The sequence below is a fragment of the Lontra canadensis genome, unplaced genomic scaffold (assembly GCF_010015895.1).
Source record: "Lontra canadensis isolate GAN:19392208 unplaced genomic scaffold, GSC_riverotter_1.0 scaffold68, whole genome shotgun sequence".
NCBI classification, from domain to species: Eukaryota; Metazoa; Chordata; class Mammalia; order Carnivora; family Mustelidae; genus Lontra; species Lontra canadensis.
This window is the reverse complement of record NW_022631062.1, coordinates 7,323,225-7,338,969: the sequence shown is the minus strand read 5'-3', so window position 1 is coordinate 7,338,969 and position 15,745 is coordinate 7,323,225. Positions and strand designations below refer to the sequence as shown.

The window sequence follows — 15,745 nt, the reverse complement described above, 5'->3', positions numbered from 1 at the left end:
TGTGGATCTTAACTCGGCACCAGGACGACATTAAAACTTTTTTAAAAAGAAAGTGAAACCCAGCACTGTGCTGGACGTGAAACTCGCCATGTCTGACGTCCAGTCAAGCCTCCACGCCTCCGCAGGGCAGACAAACACAGCGCACGGCCAGGAGGAAACACCCATCAACAGAAATGAATACAGACATGGCCGAGACAAAGGAATTAGCAGATCTGGACCTTCTGGAAGCTTTAAAAACATCACTAATATGGCTATGTTAGAGACTATCAGAATGGGAAAAAAAAAAGTGATAGTCTATTACATACTCTCTACCAAAAACTGAAATGTAATTTTCGGGCAAGTTAAAAATAAATGGATATTTATGTATATAAATAAAACCCATGTATTTTGTAACTACTATCAAAAGCAGGGTTAGCTATATGAATAGCAAAAAAGTATGCTTTAAAACACGGAATGATGGGGCGCTTGGGTGGCTATGTGTGTTAAGGGTCTGCCTTCAGCTCAGGTCATGATCCGAGGGTCCTGGGACTGAGCCCCGCATTGGGCTCCCTGCTCAGCGGGAAGCCTGCTTCTCCCTCTCCCATCACCCCCCTGCCTGTGTCCTGTCTCTCACTGTCTCTCTGTCAAATAAAAATTACAAAATCTTTAAAAAAAAAGAAGAACAAGGCATGACAAGTCTCAGAGATAACTAAGTACACTTCACAAGGACACGTGGGTCAACGGATCAACAAGACGTCATTCTAAATGTGTATGCATCGGGTAACACAGCTGCAAAACACGTAAAGCAAAAACTAATACACTGACTGGAGAAACAGACCCAGGTTTCAAACTCCCGTCACTAACTGATAAAACAAGTAGACAGAAAGGAGGGTACAGCAGACTTCAAAAACACTACCGGGCAACGTAACTGAATTGACGTTTATGTAACACTTCACCCAAAACAGCGGAATAGAAATGATTTTCGAGTGCACCTAGAACATTCAATAAGATAGAATGTTGAGTCCATAAGCTATGAAAAATTCTAAAATGTTTTACAATAATTGAAATCATTCAAAATATGTGCCCTGACCATGAAAGAATTAAAATAGTTATCGATAACCGAAAGGTAGGTGGGAAGAAGTATTTGGACATTAAGCAACACATTCCTATGTAAGACAGGAGTCAAAGATGGAGTGACAAAGGGAAATTAGATAAACTGTGGTAGAGAACAAAAAGTGAACACATCAAAATTTGTGGGAAGTGGATAAAACATTGTTTAGAGGAAAAGTGATGGCACTAAAGGCTTATACTACCGAAGAAGATGATCTAAAACCAGCAATCTAAGTTGTCCCATTAAAAAAACTAGAAGAGAGGTGCCTGGGTGGCTCAGTGGGTTAAGCCTCTGCCTTCGGCTCAGGACATGATCTCAGGGTCCTGGGATCGAGCCCCGCATCGGGCTCTCTGCTCAGTGGGGAGTCTGCTTCCCCCCCACCCCGCGCCTTCTTCTCTGCCTACCTGTGATCTCTGTCTGTCAAATAAATAAAAAAGTAAATAATATTTTTTAAAGATTAAAAAAAAAAGTAAAAGAAAAAAGGAGGAAGATCGAAATTTACCAGCGCTAGTAATCAAACAAAAGACATTACCACAGATGCTTAAATCCATCAAAAGGATTAAAAAGTATGAAACAAACCATGAGAGACTGTGGACTCTGAGAAGCAAACTGAGGGTTTTGGAGAGGAGGAGGTAGGGGGATGGGGGAGCCTGGTGGTGGGTGTTAAGGAGGGCACGGATCACATGAGGCACTGGGTGGGGTGCATACACAGTGAATCTTGGAACCCTGAGAAAAATAAAATTAAATTAAAAAAAATGTGATCATGAGCAAATGCATGCCAATACCTTTAACAGCTTAGATAAAACGGACAGACTCTTTGAAAGACACAAAGCTCACTCAAAAAGACAGTAATAATTGAACAGCCCTACACCTCCTAGAGAATTTGTAGTTAAGAAACCTTTTTCCTATCCAGGATGGGATGGCCTCATTGGTGAACTCAGAACTACCATTTGAGAAAGAAACAACACCAATTCTGAGCAAGCTTTCCGGAAAATAGGAGTGAAGGTGTTCTCGCTCATTCTTGATACCAATGCTTCTCTGCTACCAGAGCTGAACAGAAGCCAGAGGAGAAAACCACAGAGAGGTGCGTCTCGCACTAACACCCTCCCACTTAAGAACACTTCCAGCCAGTGCTAGTCTTCCGCATAATTCAATCAGTTTCCATGTCCTTGGAATGCACAACGGAAAGGAGGCCAAAACACTGGATTCGTTTGCAACGACCACTGATGAGTATCACGGATTCCATCTATGAGCTACATTTCCGTTAAGAACCTTTACTTCTGCAAAGAAGACATCCAGATGGCCAAGAGACACATGAAAAAGTGCTCCATATCACTCGGCATCAGGGAAATACAAATCAAAACCACAATGAGATCCCACCTCACACCAGTCAGAATGGCTAAAATTACAAGTCAGGAAATGACAGATGCTGGCGAGGATGCGGAGAAAGGGGAACCCTCCTACACTGTTGGTGGGAATGCAAGCTGGTGCAACCACTCTGGGAAACAGCGTGGAGGTTCCTCAAAATGTTGAAAATAGAGCTACCCTATGACCCAGCAATTGCACTGCTGGGTATTTACCCTAAAGATACAAACGTAGTGATCCGAAGGGGCACGTGCTCCTGAATGTTTAGAGCAGCAATGTCTACAATAGCCAAACTATGGAAAGAACCTAGATGTCCATCAACAGACGAATGGATAAAGAAGATGTGGGATATATACACAATGGAATACTATGCAGCCATCAAAAGAAATGACATCTTGCCATTTGCGACGACGTGGATGGAACTAGAGGGTATCATGCTTAGCGAAATAAGTCAATCGGAGAAAGACAACTATCATATGATCTCCCTGATATGAGGAAGTGGAGATGCAACATGGGGGGTTAAGGGGGTAGGAGAAGAGTAAATGAAACAAGATGGGATTGGGAGGGAGACAAACCATAAGTGACTCTTAATCTCACAAAACAAACTGAGGGCTGCTGGGGGGAGGGGGGTTGGGGGGTGGGGTGGGGTTATGGACATTGGGGAGGGTAAGTGCTGTGGTGAGTGCTGTGAAATGTGTAAACCTGGCGATTCACAGACCTGTACCCCTGGGATAAAAATATATGTTTATAAAAATTAAAAATAAAAAATAAAAAACAAAAAACCTTTACTTCCCTGGTGGGTGGTCGGAAAGAACGCCTAGGACAGAAAAACAGCCAATGACAAAACTTTGTCTGGATACAGGTATTCCAGGTGAGGACTATTAACCTTAAAAATAAAGCCAGCAGTTACTCAAGCAGCAAAAATGGGCGGGTTCGGGATGCACGGAGAAGCACAAGTCAGGACACGCGGGTTATAGCCAACACTGCGGGCAGGCCCAACACAGAGAAGAGAAGGACATTATTTCACAGAGAAGGAGGAGGAAGTTGGAGGGGTTGTTCCGAACGCAAACGTGCTGGAGAAAGTCTGGAGTCCAGTATGATGACGGCTTCTCATTGGCTGGGTCCCAGGGGAGGCAGGTTTCTAACGGAAGGTGCAGAGGACATCTTCCCCTGTTGGGGCCTGTCCGTGGTGACTGTTTCTTGTGGAGGATTCTTTCTGTGACTGACAGTGAGTGGGATGGCTTCACTTTATTTTTTTTTTTAAAGATTATTTATTTTTAAGATTTTTTTAAAGATTGTATTTATTTATTCGATAGATAGACATCACAAGTAGGCAAAGAGACAGGTAGAGAGAGAGGGGGAAGCAGGGTCCCTGCTGAGCAGAGAGCCTGATGTGGGGCTCGATCCCAGGACCCTAAGATCATGACCTGAACTGAAGGCAGAGGCTTAACCCACTGAGCCACCCAGGAGCCCCGAAAATGATATGAATTTAAAACAAGACTTTCAAGTAACTAGATTACAGGAGGACAAACTAAGATTAAAAAAAAAACAAAAAACAAAAAAACCCCAAACAAACCACAAAAACAAAGCATGAACCCTTGGCTCTCTTTAAAACACAAGGGAAAAGAAAGTTTTGCTTAAAGTGTTCTTTTATGCTATTCATTAAAAAAAAAAAATACAGTTTCTATCATGTGAGGTAATCCCGTCCACATTGCTAGCTCCGTGTGTTTTGTCCTGCACGTAACGTAACGGGAGAGGCGTACACAGACCCAAAGGCTCAGCAACTAGCCTATGTGGGCGGGGGTAGATTCCACGTCTGTATCGATACGGGAATGAATCACAGGGGGTTCTGTTTTCCAAGGAGCCCCAGCGTCCTGAGCGTCCTGACACTGGCTGAGACCAGGGTGAACAGGAAACCCGAGAGAAGGATGTGACCGCAGTCCTCTGCAGGGACATCGGGCAAACGTCCGTCGAATTTTCATGCTCAGGATTATCGTCTACCAAAGAGCAATGACCAGCTTTGCTCGCGGAGCTGCTCCCTGGGAGTGCAAGGGCACGGTCACGCACGTAAGATCACCTCGGTGATCTAGTCCCGGACAGGCACGACGGTAAGCCCCAGACAGATGCTGGCCACCGTCGGGATCCTCAGATGGCACCGGAGGATACATGCACGACGAAACCATTCGACTCCCGGGATACGTAATTGGCTCACTCCGTAGAAACAACTTTTGCATCTTTTAACCACTGGACAGCAGCTTTCTCTTATGCAGCCTCTGCCCCCGAGCCGTAAAAAGAAGAAAACCCTAAGTGCAGTTCTGCCCTGCAGAGAAGCTGGTTAATTAAGTGTATAAATGAAACCCAGCTAAGAGCTTCTGGCCCTTGGTGTGCTGGAGTCGTTGAAGGGAAGGGCAGGAAGACAGCTCCTGCTACAAAGAGTCCGCTCTCGGACGATTCATCTACAGGAAGAAACACGAAATGTAAAGAATCAGCGGTCTTGATGGGAAGCTGTCCTCATCCTCCTGAAGGCCTAAGATGGATGAGAGAGAACACGGACGCTGCCACGAAAATGGGTCTGGAGAAGGAAAAATGTGGAAAAGATTGAGAGCTGACAGGTATTTTGAGAACGGAGGTATTTCTTGGGAACTCGTGCACCGAGTGGATAGATCCATGCACATCCTCCTAGCTCGGGCCTCGTGCTCAGAACCTCACCCTAAACACAGACGCATGGTGAAGAGGTAACAATGGGGTGGGGGGGATGAAAGTCATACAGACATGTGCATGCCAGGAGGAACGGTGCAGTGGACGCAGAGTCTGGAATTCTGTAGAGTTAGACCCAGGAAGGTCGTGTTGTCAGCTGTGAATGCCCCCAGCTACCCATAACCAGACACTGATGCGGTCCTGGGACCACAGACACTGTGGAGGACTCGGCCCAGCCTAGACCTTCTACACGTGCATCCTGGGGACAGCGTACGGCCCTCTTCACCCGGACCCACCCACGAGTAAGGGGCTGGGGCAGACCGTCTCTCCTGGAGGGTGGCTTTCACAGTCACGGGGAGGGCAAGCAGGCTAACACCTGAGTGTGAGAGATTCAGTCTGGAGGGCTGACTGGTGGCCCCCAACAATCATTTGGGGGAGACCCCCTGAGATCATTAGTCTAATGATCTTATTTGGAAGGAGATATGATTAAGGACCTGGAGCAAAAGATGATCCTGGATTTAGGGTGGGCCTTAAATGCAGCGGCTCGCGTCCAACCCCCAGACCGGGTGGCTTTAAAACGACACATATTTATTTCTCAGGAGTTGTGGAAGCTGAAGTCAGGATAAAGGCAGCACACATTCCGATGCTGGTGGGGTCCTCTTGGAGCACCGTCAGCCTGTCCCTGTGTCCTCGCATGGGGGAAGGGGTGGGCTAGCTCTACAGGGTCTCTTTTCTAAGGGCGCTAATCCCACTGGTGAGGGCTCCATCCCCATGACCTGCTCACGGCCTGACAGCCCTACTTCCTAATACTTTCACACTGCGGGATTAGGGATTCCAGCTATGAATTTTGTGGGGGGCACAAACATTCAGACCATGGCAACTGTGTCCCCCTAGTAGGAGAGACAAAGAGATGGCCCTGTGTGGACAGATGCAAAAGACGGAGAGTTGCAGCCACAGGTGGGTGTCCGCCTGGGGCCCTCAGAAGCTGGGACGGACAAGACGGATCCTCCCCTGAGTTTCAGGACAGGTGTATGGCCCTGCCAAGGCCCAATCTGGGATTCCTGGTCTCCAGAACCGTAAGAACATAAATCTCTGTTGTCCTACGTCACCACATCTGGGGTCATTCATTACAGCAGCTGCGGGAAGTTTATACATGGCCCCCGGGGGGCAGAACTGCTGCAGGAGACCAGAAACGACGCCTTGACTCAGAGCAGAGAGCGAAAGTCATGACCGTAAGGGCGACGGTGCACCGGCAACATTCCGGCAATTGTTGTCAGTCAAGGAAGGACAGAGCTCCGGACGGGGAACGGCAAAGGAACAAACAGCGTCACAGATGCTCTCCACTGCAGGAGCACGAGGCCCCGGGAGTCCCTAGCTCCCGACTCCAAGACCCAGAGAGCAGGCAGGGGGCAGTCCGTCCCCTGGGGTGAACAGCGGGGAGGCGTGGAGGGTCCCGGGAGGTGGCGGAGCCGTGGTTCTCAGCAGGGGTATGCTGGCACCTGTCCTCACTCCGAGGAGACACTCGGCAGGGCCTGCACTTTGAGGGGACGGATTTCTTGGTGGGGTCTGGACACGGAAGGCCCAGGGACGGTGTGTTCAGAGTCCCGGGAGATCAACGAGAACGGACTCCACGTGTGCACTCTAATTCCTTCTGCCCTAAGCACGGGGACGGGGACGGAGACGACGGCACGTTGTACCCTCGTGCCAGGATGCAGGATTTGAAGGACAAGCCCTTGTTCAGTGAGGCAATGCAGGTGAAGGGCTCCCCTTCTGGGAACTGATGCTCCACTGGGAACACGGCCCGGGAGCACGGAAATTTCCATCCGCCTCCTACCACATTCAAGGGCCCGAGACAATGATTTCCTGAGCTACCGTTTCATTTAAGGCCCTGGTTGTCAAGCAAGAGAGGGGTATTGGCTCCCATCTCTGCTCAGGCACGTTCGGCAATGTCTGGAGATTTCTGGTTTGGGTTGTCACAACGGGGGAAGGGACTGGTCCGGACACGTGGTGGGAGGCGAGCAGGGAGGCTGGTCAGTATCCATCGTACGGCGGACAGGACTCCCCCCACAGAATGATGCATGTGGCCCTCAGTGTCAGTACTGCTGAGGCTGAGAAGCCCGGTCTCGGCATGAGAAACCCTGTCCTGGCAATTCCTGCTTCGAAGAGGAAGCTGGGCTGTTCCTGCGTGTCCAGCATCAGAGCACGCCTGAGGGTACGAGAAGGAAGAAAGCAGAACAGTGCCGTCCGTGCTCCTCTGCTCCAGAGTTTCCAGCCTGGAGAGGGGTCCGCGTGCCAGCAAATCCCATTGTGATAATGACAGTGTTTCATATCTGCCCCCCCTCTGCTGTAACTCAGCTACTGTCTGAGGTCACACTGACCGGGCCTGACCCCCGTTTCCCAGGTCCTGCGTGGCTTTCAGTTTCTTCCACTGCAGACAGAATGCCGGATCATTTATAAAATGGGATGGGGTGGGCTCTCCTCTTCACATGGTTCCAGGCAACAGAGTGTCACTGGTGTGGAAATTCCCCACGTTGGAGCCCTGAGCCCCGGTGGGGTGGTGCTGGATGGGGAGACTTTGGGAGGTGACTGGGGTCCTGTGAGGCCATGAGGAGGAGCCCCCGAATGAGATCGGTGCCCTTCTAAGAAGAGGGAGGCACAGCTGAGCAAAAGCTCACCATGCCGGCACCCAGACCTCGCACCTCCAGCCTCCAAGACGGTGAGAGATACATGTCTCTGATGGACGCCATGTGTCCACACGACATCAGCACAGCGGCCCACGCTCAGACACAAAGGTGAAAACGTTATGCCCAGGCTGCACCCAAGTCCTGGAAGATGCTGGATACAGTTAACGTCCCTCCTCTCTTAACCTGGGCAGAGGAGGGAAGCTGCCCTCCCTTCGGGGGCTCAGATGCACATCCCCAGGGGACCCAAAGCAACAGGCCTCTCACACGCCCATTTAAACTTCTCACTCTACAGTGAAGCCCTTGAGGCAACCAGGCCTGCAGAGAGGACCCCCATCAGGATTCTGGGGCATACAGAGTATACGCCCCAAATTCACGTCTACCCACAGCCTCGTAATGTGACCCCATTTGGAAAGAGGGTCTTTGCAGGTGTAACTGGTTAAGAATCTGGAGATGAAGTCATGTTGGATTTACAGGGCGAGCGCCAAGTCCCAACAACTGGTGTCCGGAGAAGCAGAGGACGCAGAGATGTGGGGAGAAAGCCACGTGAAGGCAGAGGCAGAGACGGGAGGGACACGGCCACAAGCCCAGGGATGCCCGGTGTCTCAGCACTAGGGAAGGGGCAGGAAGGACCCTCCCCTAGTGCTGGCTTGGGCACAGGTGGGAGCCTTCCTAAGTGAAAGCTATCGTCGACTGTAGGCCTCTCCTTGGTGGGCCTCGCAATGTCAGTGTTTGCATCTTTGTCATGAGGTGACTCAAGTCTCTGGAGAAGAGTGGTCTGGGGTCTTCCGGGTTGTTGAGGGGGAAGAGGCCGCAGGGAGCAGATGTTCCCTTCATTCCCACTGGTCCCTGCACCCTCCAGGAGACCTCCTATTTGCCCTACGAAGCCTCTGTGGTTGGGCGTCTGAACAGAATCCTGTGCTCTGCTGGGGAGGGGGAGGGTGGTATCTGGGATCCAGAAAATGGGGCAGAGGACCCCGGGGCCCAGCTCCCTGGCATCCAGGATTTCTACCCGCCCTACAGGGCTACTTGCCCTGTTTCGTCCTGCCTTCTGGGAAACACGCACCCAGCCCACCGCCTGTTTTTAAACGGGAAGAGTCAAAGAAGAGTGTATTGTGACCCTCGAAAATGATCTGGGATTCCAATGTCAGTGTCCACACTGAAAGCTTTGTGGGAGCATGGCCACCCCCAATTCACATCTGTGTGGACTGGGGCTGCTTTCAGCTCAAAGGGTAGAGAGGTAAGTGGTTGACACAACTCTCAGGCGTGGTCTATAAAGCCAAAAAAGCAGAAACACTCTGCCAACCGCTGCTACGTAGCAAACAGACCTTGCGTGTGCACCAGAGGAAAAAAATCAGGAAGGATGGACAAAAAGAGGTCTGTTTCGTCGGGAAGGAAGCCAGCCAGGCCCTGGGATCTAACCCTTCCACGTCTCAGACAGGGACGCTCCGGAGAAGCATCACAGTTCACAGGGGCTCTCCAAGAGGCCTGACCAGGGACTTAACATTTTAGAAAATGATTCCACAACCCAATGCCTTTTTCCAGCGTAAGTTTAACTACACCATTTCAGTGCAACTAGAAAGGGGCAGAATTTTTAAATCTGCAAAGTTATTTTCTTCATCATATGAAATTTAGTCTTAATCTCTACTGGGCAAAAACCGTGTGTATAAAAATTCAATCACTCTGATAGAGCAGAGCAGCCTGTTGAAATCTCCTCATTGAATTGCCATTTAATGTGCGTAGACAAAGAAAATCAGTCAAGTAAGAACCGTACGACCCAGAGACCATCTGGGTTGGGCTGCACATTATTTTCTGAAATGTGGGACATTCAGAAAAGGGTCATTTCCGGCAAGTTAGGTAGTAAAGTGACACTTTGATCACATGCACTGTTCTGCATTTAGACTGTCGACTCACAAAGGCATTGGGTTTCTAGACAAGGAGATCATCTGTTCCAGGAGGTTCTGGAGACATCCTGGAGGTCCTGCTCTCTGCCCTGAGCACCAGTCCCAAGCTCTACCCACCTTGGCACACAGTCGTCTCTTCCATCCAAGGGATACACGTTGCCCTTCCTGACTGCTGACGTCACCTGGAAAACTCAGAATCGGCTGTCTCTGCTTCCCAAACCGAGTCAAGACCACTGTTCTGTGTCACGTAAAGGAGGAGACAACAGGGGAGCAAGTCTCGTCCTTGCTTTGCTTCTTCCGCCCAAAAGAAATGGCCCTGAGTGGTTGTCAAGTGCCTTGGGAGACTCCAGTAAACGCTGGAGGGTCAGGAGCCCAGTGCTTACACGGCCAGTGACGGGGATCCTTACAGAGACCCCGAAAGGTGCGGCTGGCTGTCGGTGGCCACCGGAACTCGCAAAGGAACGTGGGGCAGGCTGCTCTCCCTGGCGCACCTCATCACCTGACTGGAGAACCTTGGGCCTCCTAGGTTTGCAGGGATTCCACAAAGACAGAGACACTCTTTTAAGAAAAGCATACTGAATTTCAATGTTTTCTTCCATCTGTCTTGTTAGTAAGTGAAGAGACTGGCCAACTACCCTTCACTCTTTCACGACGTGCTTGGCGTACTGAGACTCACACGGTTCCAAACGCATGCACGGGGCGCCTGGGGGGCTCAGTCGGTGAAGCCTTTGCCTTTGGCTCAGGTCCCGATTCCGGGGTCCTGGGATCGAGTCCCGAGTCAGAGTCCCTGCTCAGTGCGGAGACTGCTTCTCCCTCTGCCTTTATCCCTCTCCCACCCCCCGACTTGTTCCCTCTCTCTCAAATAAAAGCTTTAGGGAAAATAAAACAAAACAAAAAAAAAACCACAAAAGAACACGTATAACTCTTGACTCTCCCCAAAATGAACTCCAAAGAGTCTGCCGATAACAAAGTCAATCAACACGTATTTAGTATGTGATAGGCATGATATACTGTGTTCTTACATTACAGTAAGCTGGAGACAAGAAAAGTGAGTAAGAAAATTATAAATGATACATTTAAAGTACTGTACTGCATTTGCAGGAAAAAAAAAAAAAATCCACATCTAAGTGGACCTGTGCAGGTCAAGGCTCAAACGTATTTCAAAACATTGACAATTGTGGAGAAAAATTTCATTCTGTGTCTTTGTTTATTTGATGGAAAGCTGCTTAAAGTCTTAATTTTATTTACTATGAACCACTCTTAAGGTTGCTGCTTTTAAGGACTTGTCGCTACGAAATCAATGTACAGCACAGCTATTTAAATAGTCTTTTATTTATAGCCCAAGAGAAAAATATCACAGGAAGCGCTGATGGCTCACTGAGTCTTTGTGAGTCTCTATTATAGCTCTGAATAATGACATAAAACTCTGTAAGTTCCCTTACACGAGGAAGCACTAGGAACGTTATAAAACGAAGCCTAAAATGAGGCGTCTGGTCCCCCTCAAACCCGGTGAACTCAGCGTTCTCCATCACGGTCCTGAGCTAACGGCCCATGAGTGCACAGGCCCAGAGCTCACTGTTGCCTCGGCTTCTCCAAAGCCGTGCTCTGCCCTCACTGATACAGGAGCCCGGTGCTACCGACGTCACAGAAGGAGCGTAGAGCTGCAGATGACACGGACGTCCAGGACACACTAGGGTTTCCAACGTCTGCACACGGACGTGGTAACGGAAAAGGAAGGTGGGCACCTTCCAGACAGCTCCCAGAGGCAGTGGATTCCTTCTGCCTGCCTCGTGCATCCAAAAATGTGAGCAAACCAATGGCAGACCCTACCCTGGTGACCCCCGGATAATGCGAAAGTGATTCTCCCGATTTGCAAGGAGCACGGTATTAAAACAGGATCGTTTCCATCCTCAACTGTTCCTCTGTGCTGGCTCTTTGCACGGATTTGCAGAGTTTCCGTCGTGATGTCTGGGTTGATGCCCTTTTCTGTGAATCATTTCAAATATAAAATTCCTGGGGTGCCTGGGTGGCTCTGTGGCTTAAGCCTCTGCCTTCAGCTCATGTCATGATCTCGGGGTCCTGGGATCGAGCCCCGCATTGGGCTCTCTGCTCAGCAGGGAGCCTGCTTCCCCCCTCTTCTCTCTGCCTGTCTCTGTGCCTACTTGTGATCTCTGTCTCTCTGTCAAATAAATAAATAAATAAAATCTTTAAATATAAAATTCTTGCCATTTGAGTCCGTGCTGCGTGGAATGTCTGAGAGAAGGAGGCATCGAGGGTTCCCTGGGTTCCGGTGTCTGGCATGCTGGGCAGATGCGGAGAAAGGCACCAGGGCTGCAAAGTGATGCCGGAACCATGCGCTGAGGGCTGTCTGCTTTCAACCGGGGAGTTGGCCACGAAGGGCCCGGTGCCGTGCTCGAGAGTTCATGCGACCCCACTCCTGACAGTGGGACCCATTCGGCATCATGTGGCTGCTCCAGGGGACACGAAGGAAGGGTTTCCAGCCGAGCACACTGTGTAATCCGGCCTGGGGCTGAGGAGGCGTGCGCCCCTGTCAGTCACGTGAACATACTCTGTAGTGCACCGTCACGACGTCTTTCCACCTCACCTGCCCAGGAGTTTCGGCAAAATACAACTATGTCTTCCTCGCAGGACTTCAGACATTTTAGAAAACAAACGTAATTTTTCTTTATTATGCTAAAATACATGCGACATACAATTAACCGTATTTTTTTTTTTTTAAGATTTTATTTACTTGTCAGAGAGACAGCAGAAGCAGCAGGAGCGATAGAAGGGAAAGCAGACCCCCAGCTGAACAAAGAGCCTGATGTGGGACTCGATCCCAGGACCGTGAGATCAGGACCTGAGCCAAGGCCAGTTGCCCAACAGACAGCGCCACCCAGGCACCCCTAAAATTGACTGTATTTAAGTGGACGCGGCAGTGGCCTTAAGTACATTCTCATCTCGTTCAAGACACCGTTAGCTAGTTCCCGGAATGTCCCATTTCCAAACCGAAAGGCTGCCCCCGTTAAAGGCTAAGGCCGCATTCCCCCTGCCAAGGTGGTGGCGCCCACACTCCTCCTTTCTGTCTCTGTGATGGGATGGCCGTCCGTGCCTCCGGGGCTGGAACCCCTCAGCGTCTGTCCTTTGCTGTCCGGCTCAGTGCGCGCGGCACAAGCCCTCGAGGGTCATCTGTGCCGCAACAGGTGTCAGAACTCATCTCCAAGGCTGAGGAGTACCCCTTGTTCGCATCCACAACACAGTGCTTATCCACCAACGGACCCTGGGCTGCTCCCACCTTTGCTGTAACCAGCCCTTGCTCTTGATTTCTTTAAACAAGAAATGTAATCTTGAATTTCTTGAGCAACCGTCATGGAGCCCCAAGGAAGCATTGTGCCCGTGGTGAACTGTATCTGTGAGACAAGGCGGAAAACTGATAACATGTATCCGCTCGCGGTCTCTGCATACAACGTATCCCCGTGAGTGCGGTCAGCCCGCTGGAATAGGGCTGTGCCGGAGGGGGCACACCCGGCAGCCATCCTGAACCGCCGCTCATTGGTACGACACGTCCCTCTGCACGTCCAGCAGGTGCTACCCAGGTGCACAGTCCGCAGCCCTGAGCCGAGCACCTGCTCCTAACACACCCAGAGCCTCTCCCTGGGGCCTCGAAGCTCCTCTCCCAGGCCGTCGGCGGCCCAGCCGGCTCCAGTCTTTTAGCTCTGTCCATGAGAACCATTCATTTTCTCCCGTCTCGAGTAGACAAGACTTTGAGGCAAGGATTTCTTGTATTATCTTATCCTTCCAAGGACTTAAAAGTCTGTGGGAAAACCACCACACATTTTACAACAGAAACCGTAATTCCTTTTTTGTTTTAAGATGTTATTTCTTTAGAGACAGAGCAAGAGTGAGCGCACAAGGAGGGCGAGAGCCCCGCGGAGGGAGAAGCAGGCTCTCCGCGGAGCAGGGAACCTGACACGGAACTCGATCCCAGGACCCTGGGGTCAGGCCCTGAGCTGAAGGCAGATGCTACACCGACGGAGCCCCCCCAGGTGTCCCGGAAATTGTAATTCTTTGAGAAAAACATTTACGACCACAGGCATGTAATGTCTAGGATCCTAGAGAGTAAAGACATTTATCTCATTTTCCTTAGTCTAGAATGTCTCCATTATTCTTTAGTAAGTAACAGTGAAAGCAGTTAGCAGCCTTTCAACATGGAAATTTTAAACCCAGAAAGAAATCAGGTCCGTATACAACATCAGAGAAGGTGGCGTATTTAAGCAAAGGGGGGAGAAAAAGTTCCGAGGTTTGCCAGTTCCATCTGACCAGCAACTAATCCCTTTCTCCAGCTCCTTCCCACACCCTGCAACGACCATCTTCCTGGATATGTCCCTGACGTTCTTTCTTGAAGAGAAAAGCAGCGCGGGATCAGCGGAACGGATCATCACAGCTGTTCATGGATGATTTTCCTCGTCACCTGTCACGTGTGTCCTTTAATTGTGCAAGGTCAGTGGACGCAGCGAGCCTCATTACCAGGAGCGGGCTCCGGGCTTAGCCTGGAAGGCTTCTCCAGGGTGGTGGAATCAGCCTGGGGTCCGGGGCTGCCGCCGCAAACCTCAACAGGAGAGGCCAAGTCCCTGAGCACCTGGGACTTCTCGGCACGCGTTCTGCGTGGACTTGGAAAGGACCGCGCCGCGTGGACAGCAGCCCACGACAGGCTGTCACGTTTCCACGTTATTGCAGGACGCCGACCTCCTCCACGTGAGGCCGCGACACGTGGTGGGAGCAGCTGCGTGCGCGGCCAGAGCTCCACATTCTGGACTCTGTGCCGGGCCCTGAGGACACCCTCCGCAGCCTCGGGGCAAGGAGCTGAAGTCCTGCAGGCCCCGAGGCCACCCTGGTGCACGACACACACAGTGTGTTCTGGGGTTTCCCAGGCTCCGTGTTACTGAGACAGGCAGACCCCGGAAAAGGCACAGGACCGGCTCATGTCTTCTTCCAACTGCACTCAGCCCTGGACTCAGTTCGGACCTGCAGCATGATAACGGCACCCCGTAACTGCTCGGGGGCAGGAAGCCTGCTCCGGACACCTCATGAGCAAGGGGCGGCCTGCAGGTCACGGGATCGCCAAGGATGCTCACCGAGCCTCCCGGGAAGAGCACAGTCCTCACTGCCTTCATATCTCTCTCGGTCTAAAGGCAGTGTTAGATGATCAGTTTAAAGAATACAAAAAGTTTTCATGCATGGCGCCTGGGTGCCTCAGTGGGTTAAGCTTCTGCCTTCGGCTCAGGTCATGGTCTCAGGGTCCTGGGATCGAGCCCCGCAAGAGGCTCTGTGCTCAGCAGGGAGCCTGCTTCCACCTCTCTCTCTGCCTGCCTCTCTGCCTACTTGTGATCTGTCAAATAAATACATAACGTCTTAAAAAAAAAAAAAAGTTTTCATGCCATGAATCCTGTCCGTAGCTTCTACAGATGCTCGTGAATGGTTTTACTCTTTCACGGAGCGTGTGAGTGCGTGTGTGTATGTGTGTGTCCACACAAACACAGAGGCCGTGTGAGGGCTCCGGAAGGACACCCCTTCCCAGGTGATGAAGGAGTAAGGAATGGTTATGTCCACAGAGTAAAAGTTACGGGGTTTCCAAAGTCTATTACGAGAAGCAGGCATCATTTTGGTAATTACAGAAACATGAAAAGGAGGGACATTGTGGTGGTGACTTGTTACCATGAAGGGACAGTTTCCAGACTTAGGACTGTCCTTTCCTGCTACGGTGATAAACCTCACGTGTGAGAAACCATCCTGAGACTCGCCGACCGTCCTTGTACACTGCCGTGGACTGCTCTAAGACGCTTCACCAGGGCAACCGTACAGCCTCCAGCCTTCAAGTACCCACTGCTCATTCGGTTCCAGCCCTGGATTCTCAGGTGCGCATTAACTAGTGCCACCATCATGGGACACGGGGCCGGTGGTCCACTGAGGCCGTCAGACTCCCCCTGAGCTGAAGTCCTTATACCCTG

General features: G+C 50.7%; 1 protein-coding gene across 1 annotated transcript in view; it reads right to left on the bottom strand.

Annotated features, from left to right (window-relative positions):
• PUDP (pseudouridine 5'-phosphatase) overlaps window positions 1-15,745 on the bottom strand; it is a 76,463-nt gene that overhangs the window by 18,278 nt on the left and 42,440 nt on the right. The window lies entirely within an intron of this gene.